Below are 14,331 nucleotides of genomic sequence, written 5' to 3'. Positions count from 1 at the left end.
GCCGATCCTCAGCATGGCTCCCCACCTTCGCAAGCATCTCCCCCATGCACTGGTCACCCACGCTCTCTCTCTCATGCATGGGCCATAAACCTCCTCCCATATGCGCTGCTCTTCCCTGAGAATCACACCCCGTGCTGAGGAAAATTCAGCCTAGATTACAACCGATGCCCAGGCTGCTGGCACAAGACGCCACTTAGTTCCCATCTTGAACGGTTACCAAATAAAGAGACGGGCGCTGGCAGCAGGAACACAAGAACAGAGTTTTATTTCTCATGAGGAGAGCCTGTCATTTCAAAACATACATACATACACACAAACTCGGGTGGGGGGAGACAGTACATGTATTATATACAAAAATCCAAGACAAAACATAGAACAGTTGCTGGCCAAAAAGATCTCTTCCTGTATGCTGCGCATCCTTAGCATCCTACTTAATTCATCTGGGGGCTGAGCTCTTTTTACCTTTTTCTTCTCTCTTATCGTTGGCTGCCTTCGCTGGTGGCTTTGGTTGCAAATACTTACACCTTTGCCAATTGGTCGGGAACTAACCTGGTCGGGCTAATACTGAGGGGGGATCTTCGAATCATTTTTAGCGAATGGGTTTCCAAACTGAGGCAACGGTAGGTGTCAGTCGGGAGAACAATGGGGCAGCTTTGAGTTTCATTTCTATGAGGGTGCGAGAAGGAGGTGGTAAATCTTAAACATTGGCAACATTCCTAGTCCTCCAGACGGAGGGTACTTGGGTAAACCTCACCTCGGAATATTCCTTAAACTTTCCCTATTTAGTTAAACGTAGGAATTTATTCATTGGTGCACGTCATTCTTGGTTGTATAATTCGGGGTGCCAAGCGAAGTCATATTTTGTCATCCTGTAATAACCCGTCAAGTTTCTGCTTCAGGCTGCCCTCCCAAGCGCTGTATTCAGAGAGAGACATAGTCATTGTTTGCTCGTCGTGTATAGGCACCATATTCAAACCCTTTTTCTCATCCCATCGGCCGTTAAGTCACCATTTTTCCGTACTTTTATCGACGTTCCGAAGTGACCTGCAGAAAAGAGGGAAAAAGAAGGGGCGAGGGCAGCGTTTAAAACACATCAGCGCGCATAAACCTGAAAAGGCTTTTACTTACTACATACTCGGCCTATCTCCACGGAATGCAGTCCCTACCATCTCGACGTTTAAGCCCAGGGGGGACCGGTAATGTGGGAGAGATAATAAGTGTAGCATTACGGATCGTGTGGAGGGGAGTGTCAAAACAAAGGGCAGTCGGTGTAAAGTGGGGGCGAGCTCGTGCTCTCCTTTGAGGAAGAGAGATAACCTACAGTGGTACGGGGTCGTTTTCGTTCGTACTAGGGGGGCCAGGTGACATTCCTTCGGGGTGGCTTAGGGGCATTTAAAACAACTTCCCTGATACAGGTAGCATATAAAGTAGAGGCTAAATACCAGGATCTTTATCGATTGCTTTATGCTGTACAAAAATGAAAAACACATACAACAAACCTGGACCATTCATATTTGCAATGTTTCTGCGTACTATGCTTTTTAACCCTTAACTAATCGAGCTGCTTCATTTCACCTGCTTTTTTTTTTTAATTTTTTTTAAAAATCGGAAACAGTGGCCATTTATTCGAAACTTACCAATCTACGCGTTACAACTACGTTTGCTTTTTCAAAAACCTTTATTAAAAATGTTGGTGCACAAATACGGGCCTACAACCCTGTGGGCCGGCCACGGAGCAGGCTGGAACTGTAAATGGGTGGGGGGGATATTTATTTGTGGAAAACATAACAGAGTCAGTGGTCGTTGATTTCATAGTAAAAAGTGCGACAAGTGCAACAAAATCATATTGATAATTCATTGTGAGCAAGTACCAAAAGTGTCGACAATTCGAACCTTCAATAAATACAGTAATCAATGATGCATTAGAACTTAATATCAATTCATTGTCCGAACGTGTAATCAGTACCCGTCCCATGTCAATTCATTGTTCGAACGTATAATCAATACCCATCCCGGATCAATTCATTGTCCGAACATATAATCAGTAAAAAGTGCGACAAGTGCAACAAAATCATATCGATAATTCATTGGGAGCAAGTACCAAAAGTGTCGACAATTCGAACCTTCAATAAATACAGTAATCAATGATGCATTAGAACTTAATATCAATTCATTGTTCGAACGTGTAATCAGTACCCGTCCCATGTCAATTCATTGTTCGAACGTATAATCAATACCCATCCCGGATCAATTCATTGTCCGAACATATAATCAGTCTTATCCCATATCAATTCATGTGCTAAAAACTGCATACATATCTCATGATATCAAGGCTGAGTAATCGGGGCACAACAAGGAGTTGAGAGTTTCATTTGTACAGGCGCCATTTTGGGTGAGGTCAGGAAGGTCCAAGTATAGTCAAAATGTCTCCACCAACTCGTGGTTGGACCGGGACCTCTTTCGGCAGTCCAAAAGTTTTCGTTGAAGGGTAGCAGAGGGGACTGCCGACATGAACCATCAGTCAAAGTGGGGTGGGAGGCAACAATCTCTCCTACCGGGTCATACTGGTGTCCCACCGGAACTGATCAAGTTGGTAGTCTTGCAGGATTTTGGTCATTTCAAGACTGAGGCCGGCGCCGGCATGAGCACGCCGACATCCCGCGGCTACGTCGTGGTCGTTCCGTGGGTGATCAAGGCAGTCATTCCCCATCGGGGGTGTCTGCGGGGGTTGGGGGCCCCCGTGGCTCTTATAGAATCTTCAAAGTTGAGGAGAACGTTTCTGGACGCAGGACTCATTTTCTAGTTGAACTCAGAAGCGCCGTTGCACCGCAACAGTGGACGAGACCCCCGCTGGGTGAGCGGAGCATCATTGCCTCGCAATAGTGGACGAGACCTTTTGTTGGGTGAGTGGAGCGTTGGGGGTGCAGCTGAGGGGCCCCCATCTGTGGGGGTGGGAGAGGCTCGTTCGCGCCGCCTCTCCCTCCCATTGCACCCCACGCCGACACCTGGCGTTGATATCCGTGATGTCCGGACCAGGCGATAAGAGGGGGGGGGTCGGAGGTAGAGGCAAGACATCCCCCCCGTGGCCTGCAGGGCACCGCTTCAGGACCGAACGGGGAGCTCATATCAAGCCGGGGCCAGACCAGGAGATACGAGGGGAGGGGGGGGGGTCGGTGGCATGTGCAAGACATCCCCCCCTGTTGTCGCAGCCATTATTGAAGAAAGAAGAAGGATCCCGTCGGCCTCGGCTCCTCTCCTGGTCCACCTTACGCGACGACCCTTTTGTTGGGTGAGTGGAGCGTTGGGGGTGCAGCTGAGGGGCCCCCACCTGTGGGGGTGGGAGAGGCTCGTTCGCGCTGCCTCTCCCTCCCAGCGCACCCCACGCCGACATCTGGCGTTGATATCCGTGATGTCCGGACCAGGCGATGAGAGGGGGGGGGTCGGAGGCAGAGGCAAGACATCCCCCCCCCGTTGTCGCATCCATTATTGAAAAAAGAAGAAGGATCCCGTCGGCCTCGGCTCCTCTCCTGGCCCACCTTACGCGATGACCTCCCCGGCCGACGGCTGCCAGCAGGACCCGCCCTACACGTGCCGAAGGCCTCGTCTTCCGGATGGGCGTAGCCGCGAACCTGTTGCACTTCGGGAGTTTCCGGAATGGGGGTAGGTATCTGCTGATTTGTATCTATTTCATGTTACCGTTATTGGGCGTTGCGGGTGGTGGGACAGACATGCTTGGAGCAGTGTGGGGGGTGGCGTAGCCTAGCTACCTCGTGGCTGGCGTAACGCCAAGCTTGGCTTCTTTCACCACTTTCATGTTTCTTATTTCTAGCGAAGTCAAAAACTCATCAGTGGTCCACTGATTTTGTTCGATTTCTTTCCCTTCCTTTTCAAGTGTGTTTCATGCTAAAGTTTCCGTTTAACAGGATACAGTGATTACTTCGTATTTTACATATGTCTTCTTTATTAGGGCTACTCTCCGGTTGAGCCAGATGATGTACCTCTAATAAATGGTCCGGGTGGAACTAGTTTCTCAATCAGTCGGGAGTAGATGGGCATGACAGATTACAACGGGGGACAAAGGTCCGCATTACCCACCCTTCACTACTTGCAAAGACTAGACAGAATATTTCTACTCCACGTTATTTGCAAACAGAGAATACCTCGAGAGAACTATTCCTTGAACAATAAATGTCCAGCCAATCAATCAATCAGTGGGGAGAAAAACAGGCATGACGGATTACAACGGGGGACAAAAGTCCGCATTACCTATCCTTCACTATCTGCAAAGGGAGCCAGAATATTCCTATTCTTCTCTGTTTGTAGACAGGGAATATCTCAAAGAGAAATAATCGATAAAAAATTAGTAGGATTATAACACTTTAATAACTTATAAATATATACAACGCAACAAAAACAGTAAACACCTTAAAACATTTTTTATTAAAACAGAAGCAACAATGACAACTAACAGTAGTGATATCCTGGGCGGGTGATGGAACTGGGATTGTTAATGGAAAAAAATCTACAGAGAAAGCTATTGGTGAATTATACTTCTCCGGAAATTTAAAACTCACAAATGTTTTATTTGTGTAATCGTTTCAGGCCAAACGGATTGTGGGACAATGTTCAGAATGGAAGAGTCACCAAAAGGCAAAAAGTACACTCATGTATGAAAATTGTACTATTAATGCTTGACTGAGGCCAAGGAGATCAGAGTGCATGAGTCTCATGCTCGATCGATTGAGCTAGCCGGATCGGGCAACAAAAAGTATAAAATAGTTATGTAAATAGTTATTTAATAAAATGTTTTACCCTGTTACTTTGCTGGTGTGTTGTATATATTTATAATATTTGCATAGGGTTTGTCGTTATTTTGGGTGGGGTGGGTGGCGGAGCCGAGCTGTCTTGCAGCCATCATGGTGTGGAGCTAAGTTCATCTCACTAGTTTCGTATTTCTCATGAGGGGTTGTTCTTAATGTTTCTATTTTAGCGAGGTCAAAAAGAGATCCCATTAGTGGCCTACTGATTTTGCTCGATTCCTTTTGTTTTTTTTAACGATTTTTCACTATCTGCAAAGACTAAACAGAGTATTGCGACTCTGTGCTTGTTTGTAAATAGAGAATGAACCAAAGAGAACCAATTCTAAAACAGTAAATGCTTGGATAACAATCAATCAAATAGAGAGGGCAGCAGGCACGACGGATTAGAACAGGGGCAAAGGCCTGCGTTAACTACCCTTCACTATCTGCAAAGAGCAAGTACTCCCTAGAGAAAAGAGAAGGGGGGGAGGGGGGGCAGCGTTCAAAGCACATCAGCGTGCCTTTTTGATATAACAAATATACATAGTGTGGTTATACTTTGATTGCTTCTTTAATTTCCCGGTTTTTCCAAGTCAATTGTGTCAAACTTTTTGGTTATTGGCTACTATTGAACACATCTCTCCCACTGTTTTGATTGAATCAATGTATGCGAATTTAATTGCATAACCGAAATACAAATGAACTTCATTTAAGTGTTTACTTAAATCAAAGTCAAGGACCATCATTCTTTATATCATACTAAGATGAGGTCATTTTTATTCAAAGTAATGAATCAAAGTTCCCGCCCATAATTTAATTTCTCACGATTTTATTCCACCCAGCAATATTATTTCATTTTAATATACAATGTTTAACAAATTTGCAAGTTGTCTTCCTTTTCCCAGGTCAGAGGGTGAGGTTCCCAGGCGCATTGCGGGTAAGACAGTCTTTGGCAAGGTTTCAATGCCACTGCTCAAGGTCTCCCAGTTCTCCTGGCAAATGCGCAGAGGGATTTCAATATGGCTGTTCATGTCACTCTTAGTCCCAAATACGAGCTATTAATAAAATCAAAGAGAGACACATTAGATTACAAAAATAAATGTATGCACTGTATATCACTTATCTCTACTCTAACCCTATTACTTTATTTTAACTATAGCATTAATAGTTAAGCAGAACAAACAAAGTTCAGTTGAAGCAGTAGCAAGTGCATTAATGTGTGTGACATGAAGCGGCCATCTTGGCACTAGTGGGCAAATGCAAGCAATATCCACCAGAAGCGAAAGACGTCACACCACGTAGATGAGGCGGATGCATGCGCAAAAGAGTTCCCACGTTTTCTGTGGCCATTTTAGGACACTCGGATTACTGTTAGTAAAATCACATATGCACGCTTCCCCATCTTACTAGAAATGTCATGTAATGCAAATATTAGTACACAAAACAAGTTGATTAATTAGTTACATGCTATTTCGAGAGGACTGAACTCTGGTGTGAACAGTGATGTTTCTGTTTGTATGCTGAATGCATGAGATGAGTTTGAATGCCTGTTGAAATATTTCTTGAAAAGGCCTTTTAATAGAGTTTCAGGTTCAATTGAACAAAAAATTTACTTTTTTGGGCCTCCTGATCTACAGACCTCCAGGCCAGTGCATCGTTTTAGGGAGATTCCTGTAGACTATATCTCTCCTCTTGTGTTGTTGAAACTGACTAATTTTAACATTATAGACAACCTTAATTAACACTTTGAGCAGAATAAAGGCATTCACTCACACAGTCTAACCCATGAATTGGAAGCCATTCAACGGATACAATTAGTGTTAATATTAGTACAATTAGTATCAGTAATATGTGCATGACTCAAATATTAAGTCAGCTGTTCTAAAAGCGAATGTCTGGCTAGCATTTGCTTTGGATGCCCTTACACCTGCCTACTTCTGAATGCAGAAAAACAGGTCCTCAGCCTCCTGGTATGATGAAACATTTATTGCAGAAAGAAAGTGCTGTAAGGTGCTTGAACACACCTGGAGGAAATATTATGACTCATTAGCTAAAATTACATACATGAGAGCCATCAAAGTCTATCACTAAATTGTTAAAAAAAGCCCACCCTGATTTCTGAGCAGACAAAATTGAAAAAATTAGCAGGCCCTCAAAAGAAATATATACCATAGTACATAGCGTGATTAAACCTGCAGCTAATCTGCATTTGTTTGATGTATTCAACAAGAGATGTGACAAGCTTGTGGATTATTATTTAAACAATGTCAATGATACTTATGTACTTTTCTTTGTTTTCACCCTCAGATCCGAGGCTGGTAACCCTCTTCCATAAATGGGAAGGGTAAGTAAGCTGCAGGAGGAAAAGCTGATAGAGTTTGACTTGCTGGATGCTATCTCTCTTATATCTCTGATGGGTAAAGTTAAGTCATGTTCTTCTGACGACTCTATTAACCCTGAACTGATATACAAAATTCAGGCTCTCCTTATTCCTAAATTTTTAAATCTAGAAAATCTCTCTTTGTCTACTGCTGTGGTGCCAGCAGCGTGGAACCCTTGCTTGACCCAGCCCAGCCTGAAACCTATCAGCCCATTTCTCTCTCACCTTTTTTGTCAAAATTAGTAGAGAAACATGTGGATAATCTTCTGACGGTCTTTTTAGAGAACCATCAAGTGTTAGACCCCTCGCAGAATGGGTTTAGACCCTTCCAAGGTACTGAAACTGCTTTCTGTTATAATCTAGTAAGTGATTAATGCATCCTCTCTGTTGTTGCCCTTTGCCTTGCTGCTCAGTCTATGTGATGTCATCAGAATGTTGAGAGTGTTTGAGTGGAAGAAGGAATCAGTTGGTGTGCAAGGGCTGAGCGGCAAGGAGGCTGCTCCTGGTGGGGCATAACATTAGACATAACTTGGATCCTATCTCAAGAATAAAGCTGTGATCCTGAACTACACCTCTGGACTATGTATCTTTCATTTAATTATAACACTGGCGACGATTTTGAAGAACCTGCATGCTACTTGGATCACTGACATAATATCGAGGGACATAATATCGACTATCAAAAATATCGTTGACAAAATATCGACAGACAGAATATCGAGTTTGTATCTACAAAGAGGTAAGTACAAAAATATCGAGTAAAAAATATTGTTTACAAAAATATAGTTTATAAAAATTTCGACTTTATTAAAAACAATGTTAAATTAAATTACTATCAAAAATTAATTACTAAAATATACTTAAAAATACTTAAATTAACTTATAATAATTAAACAATTAATGAAAGTTATAAAAAAAATTAAATCACATTTGTTAAAACATATATATATATAGTAACATAATATAATTGAATAATATCCAATATTATTACCGAACAATAGCGGAAGTGTAAACATTACTATTCCCACTCCAGAGAATGCAAAAGTAGGGAAAGCGTTGGATAGCGTAGGGATAAAAAATACTATTACCATTCCAGTAAGTACAACAGTAGGGAAAGCGTTGGATAGCGTAGGGGTAAAAATTACTATTCCCACTCCAGTGGGTGCAACAGTAGGGAAAGTGTTGGATAGCGTAGGAGTAAAAATTACTATTCCCACTCCAAAGAGTGCATCAGTAGGGAAAGCGTTGGATAGCGTAGGGGTTAAAATTACTATTCCCACTTCAGTGGGTGCAACAGTAGGGAAAGCGTTGGATAGCGTGGGGTAAAAATTACTATTCCCACTCCAGTGGGTGCAGCAGTAGGGAAAGCGTTGGATAGTGTAGGGGTAAAAATTACTATTCCAACTCCAAAGAGTGCAACAGTAGGGAAAGCGTTGGAGAGCGTAGGGGTAAAAATTACTATTCCCACTCCAAATAGTGCAACAGTAGGGAAAGCGTTGGATAGCGTAGTGGTTAAAATTACTATTCCCACTCCAAAGAGTGCAACAGTAGGGAAAGCGTTGGATAGCTTAGGGGTAAAAATTACTATTCCCACTCCAGTAGGTGCAACAGTAGGGAAAGCGTTTGATAGCGTAGGGGTAAAAATTACTATTCCCACTCCAAAGATTGCAACAGTAGGGAAAGCGTTGGATAGCGTAGGGGTAAAAATTACTATTCCCACTCCAAAAAGTGCAACAGTAGGGAAAGCGTTGGATAGCGTAGGGTTAAAAATTACTATTCCCACTCCAAAGAGTGCAACAGTAGGGAAAGCATTGCATAGCGTTGGGGTTAAAATTACTATTCCCACTCCAGAGAGGGCAACAGTAGGGAAAGTAAATACTTCATATATTATTTAAAAAATATAAATTAATATCTATTAAAAATTAATTAAAAGCAATTACCAATTTAATATAATATAATAATTAATCTATTAAAATTACTAATTAACATTAATTATTACAATTAGTTACCTATTAATACAACTTAATTACTAATTAACAATTAATTATTTAACAATTAAACATTAATTAACAATTAATTCAAATTGAATACAATTAAATAATTTAAATACTTAATTAATTATAAATGAATAACTTCCCACCCTATTCCCCTATAAACCCACAACCCGCTACTATGAATAAATTGGTAAAATTAACATAATTAGCAATTAATCAATTAAATAAATTAATTGGCATTTAAAATGTAATTAATTACCCATAAATCTTAATTAACAATTAATTCTAAATAAATACCAATAAATAATTTTACATATTTATTTAATTATAATTAATTACTTCCCACCCAATTCCCCTATAAACCCACAACCCGCTACAGAAAATAAATTAGTAAAATTAACATAATTAGCAATTAATCAATTAATTGCCAATTAAAATGTAATTAATTACAAAATATAAATGAATGAACAATTAATTAAAAATTAATACCAATGAATACATTTACATATTTAATTAATTATAATTAAATTAGTTCCCACCCTATTCCCCTATAAACCCACAACCCGCTACAGAATTAAATTATGCAAAAATTAAAAAAACAAAATACATTAATTAAAATTATCTATAACATAAATACACACTTTTCACACATATAATAACATAAAAAACACTATAAAAAAATCGATATTATTAAAAATTCGATAATTTTAATAACCTGTATTATATACTTCGATATTTTAACTTTCAATATTACATTACTTATCTCAAAAACGATATTTTTGATGTCTATATTCTGTCCATTCGATATTTTGTCCATTCTATATTTTAAACTCGATATTATGTCCATTCGATATTTTGTACTCAATATTTTGACTGTTTACCATGCTACTTCAATGGAGATTGGACTTTGAGAACTGAGGAAACTGCAACCTGTGGATTTGAACAAACCTGGCTCCTCTAATGCCCCAGAAGTACAAGTAACGTCCCAAATTAGATCCAACAATATCTGACGGATTTATGATCCGGTTTAATGGCAATAACTATTGCCCTACAGTATTTAATACCACAAAAACCAAAATATTTCTAAGGCGAGTCAGCAAAACAAGTTTTAAATAATCCACAGAAACAAGAAAAATAATATAAAAAATCTTCATATATTTATTACAATCACAAAGTTAAAAACACTAATCAATAAAAACACTAATCAATAAAAACATTTCATTACAATTTTTCCAGAAAACTGTTGTTTGCCGACTCGCCTTAGAAATATTTTGGTTTTTGTGGGATTAAATACTGTAGGGCAATAGTTATTGCCATTAAACCGGATCATGAATCCGTCAGATATTGTTGGATCTAATTTGGGACGTTACTTGTACTTCTTGAATTGACCCTGTCCCTATTTCATATAGTAGGGTACCTCCCTTGTTTTGTGATATTGACCGCTAATGCCCCACCAGTGAAAATTTCATTGGTCGCCCCAACCAGTAAGTGCCCGTTTGTCTTAGACAGAAAACATCATCTGCGACCTGGACATTATTTGTTTGTACTAAAGTCTACTGTACACTTGGATTTGAGTTGGTTCCTGCTGCCAGTTGGATTTTGGGAGTTTTACCAGTGATCTAAGGTGCCAGGTCATACCTGCCTATCTGCTGTCCACTGCTTGCCTGTCTTGGAGGATGTGTGCCCTCCTGCTCCTTGAGACAGTCCCAGAGTAGCAACCTGCTCCGACCTACTTGTTTGCTGCCTGCCTTCTCCTGTCTTTGGTGTGCTCTTTCTTGTCTACATATCCTGCTACCTGTACTGCTACACTAGAAGAGTGTTGTCTTGCTGCCTGCTCTCGAGTTTTAATTAACGTTTGCCACCCTGCTGTACTACTGCATTGCAGCAACATGCCAACCAGTGAGCACTACTTCTTGCTGTGTGCTCTTAGCAATATGCTGTTTTTTCTTGCTGCCTGTTGTCTGCCTCATGTGTTACTAATGGGTTGTCTTCCTGCCTTGAATTCGCACTCGGACTGTTGTAGGGTGTGTATACTTTATGTTTATTGCCCCTGTTTTGCCATTAATTTTACTGCATTTTGCCCGTCATGGTAGTTGCACCACTACGCACTTTTCAAAACCTATCTTGAGTGCTGCTGCTGTGCGCTCACTGCCCGCGTACTACCTTACCTGCCTACAGCCATCTGTGATGTTGTTTTCAGCTACAAGACCATCACTGTATTGACGCCTTGATGCATGGTGACGCCGGGAGCCACCCGGCGCGGCGTCACCATGCGTGCCGCCATCATGTGGTTGGCAGCTGCATTGGTATACATTAGATTCTGCCTGATTTCCTCCATATCCAACAAGGGTTCACTGCCAATCACATTTTTTTTTCTTCTTACTTTGGTGAACAATAACGTTTATTACAGTCTTATCGTTCACCAGCCCTTCCCGCATCTGCCTCCGTGGTGTTACTCTTTTGGTCGTCTGGTTCCTGTGCCTCCCTCAAGTTGTTTCTGTGCCACATTCTTTGCTGGACATCTTGAAGAAGTTTACTATGCCATTTTAAGGTACTGCTTCACTCTGTTTTTTGACCACGGTGACTACCTTATTTATTTTATTTTATTGTTTTTGGGACATGTTCCTTTTTCATGTGAAGTTTACTGGGAAGCTGCCTTCACAATATTTTCAGCCAGCAATTTATCTGTCATTTTTTTTTTGTTTTTACAAGTAGTGATGTAGAGGGTTGTATTATATACCTTATCCTGTATTTGCATGAGAGGGGGGAGAGAGTGTAGTGTTCTTGTTTTACATCTGTATGAATAGAGGGAGGGAGAGTGTAGTGTCCCTGGTCATGTTAGTGTACGCCTTTGAGTAGTTTTGCTTCATGTGAGGTGTTTGGACTGTGCTTTGTGGGTGCAAACATGAGAAGACTCCTTCTTTTGAAGCTTCTCTGACTTGCCTGTTCTGGCTTTACTCTCTGATTTTGTTGTTGCCTCGTGTGAGGTGTTGGTCTGTGTGTTGTCTGTGCGCACATAAGAAGACTCCTTCTTTTAAAGCTTCTATGACTTGCCTGTTCTGGTTTTACCCTCTGAATTGGTTGTTACCTCGTGTGAGGTGTTGGACTGTGTGTTAGGGGTGCGCACATGATAAGTCTACCTCTTGTGTAGCTTCTCAGACTTACTTGTATTGGATGTACCCTGTGATTGGTTGTTGCCTCATGTGAGGTGTTTGTACTGTGCATTACGGGTGCGCACATGAGAAAACACCTTCCTTTTTAGCTTCTCTGGATTTACCCTTATTTTGACAAGATGAGAATGCTCTTTAGCTTCTCTGGATTTACCGTTGTTTGTGAAGAAGAGAATGCTGTTTAGCTTCTCTGGATTTACTCCTATTTTTGGTAGCACCATGTGGTTAGGGGTTGCAAAATTATCCTTGGGGTTGCAAAATTATCCTTAGGGTTGCAAAATTATCCTTAGAGTGTTACGTCTTGAAGCTTTGTGTTATTTTTGAAGCTCGTTAACTTTTTGTATGTGTGTAAGTCCACCTTCGCACATTTTATTTATAACTAGTCATATTGCATGTATGTACAATGATCTGGCATGCTTGTATTTTTTACAATTCTGATGAGGGGGGATGTGTTATAATCTAGTAAGTGATTAATGAATCCTCCCTGTCCTTGCCCTTTGCATTGCTGCTCAGTCTATGTGATGTCATCAGAATTTGAGAGTGTTTGAGTGGAAGAAGGAATCAGTTGGTGTGGAAGGGCTGAGTGGCAAGGAGGCTGCTCCTGGTGGGGCATAGCATTAGACATAACTTGGATCCTATCTCAAGAATAAAGCTGTGATCCCGAACTACACCTCTGGACTACTTATCTTTCATTTAATTGTAACACTTTCCTTACAGTGACTTAGGCCTTGCGCAAAGCCGTGGATGAAGGAGGTATTGCGCTTATTGAATTACATTTGATACACCACTTTTGACGTACTGTACCATGAGGTGCTGTTATGACAACTTCTAGAGATTGGGGTCTAGGGCAAGGCGTGGGCCTGGCATGCCTCTTTTTTAAGAGATTAATCCTTTCAGGTGATATCTCCCCTTTTCCATCTTGTAAGAGAACTTTAGAAAATGGCGTTCCTCAAGGCTTGGCCCTAAGTCTCACCCTCCCTAACATCTATGTTATGCCACTGGTGAACGTGGTAAAATCTTTTGGGATTTCTTTGATATACTATGAATATGATACACAGCTTACTGTTTTTCTCCTGGTGGGGTCTACAGAAGGTGCTGTCATGACCTGTATTAGCCCAAAGTTGAATGTCAATAAAACTGAGATTCGCCTGCCAGGGAAGCATTCTCAGGCATTGGCAGATCACTGGTGGGCAAGGGTGCTAGGGTCTCCTCCCAAGGCCAAAGCAATTGTAAAAAATCTGGTGACCTGTCACAATTGTTTAAGTAACAAATCAAGGCACTGTTGGAGATTTATGTTGGCACTTTTAGAAGCCTTGAAAAGATTATTGGCTTCTTTCACCCTCAGGTCCGATGGATGATTTTCAAGTAATTAACCATTTCCTGTCTCAATCATTGCAATATTTTGTATCTGGGTGCCACTAAGTATGTAAAAAATAGGCTGCAAAATGTTTCAGAATTAAGCAGCAAGATTACTATTTCATATGCCCAAATTCAGCACTGCCTCTAAGTTGTTTTGTAAATTTTATTGGCTACTTATAGAGAAACATATTCAGTTTAAGGCTTTGGGAATATTTCATTGGATTACGAACAAGCAGGGGGCTCCTAGTTTAAAATCCCTGTTGCAGCCTTCCAACTCTACTAGGACCCTCCAATAAGTTGACTTGACTTTGGCAGTGATACCTTCTACCAACAGGGTCAGCTTGGGAGGTTGCTCCTTTTGAGCAATTGATTCGGTTTTATGGAATAACCTGCCTCTATATTTGTGCAATACTCATAACCACCTCTGTTTTTATAAAGCAGGTGAAGAGATGGCTGTTTGCAACATAGGTCTTTCTGTTTTGGTTCGATGATGAGTCAGTCTGGTTGTAGTAGGTCCATGCTGGGAAGCCACGATCAGGAGCAGCTATGTGCTCTGTGAGTTATTATAACATATTGTCAGCCACCTTCTTGATTTCATCCTACTCTCAGGTCAGTCTTTTCACAGCATG

This window comes from Lissotriton vulgaris, chromosome 6 (genome assembly GCF_964263255.1).
Source record: "Lissotriton vulgaris chromosome 6, aLisVul1.2, whole genome shotgun sequence".
NCBI lineage: Eukaryota > Metazoa > Chordata > Amphibia > Caudata > Salamandridae > Lissotriton > Lissotriton vulgaris.
Note: the sequence above shows the minus strand (reverse complement) of the source record.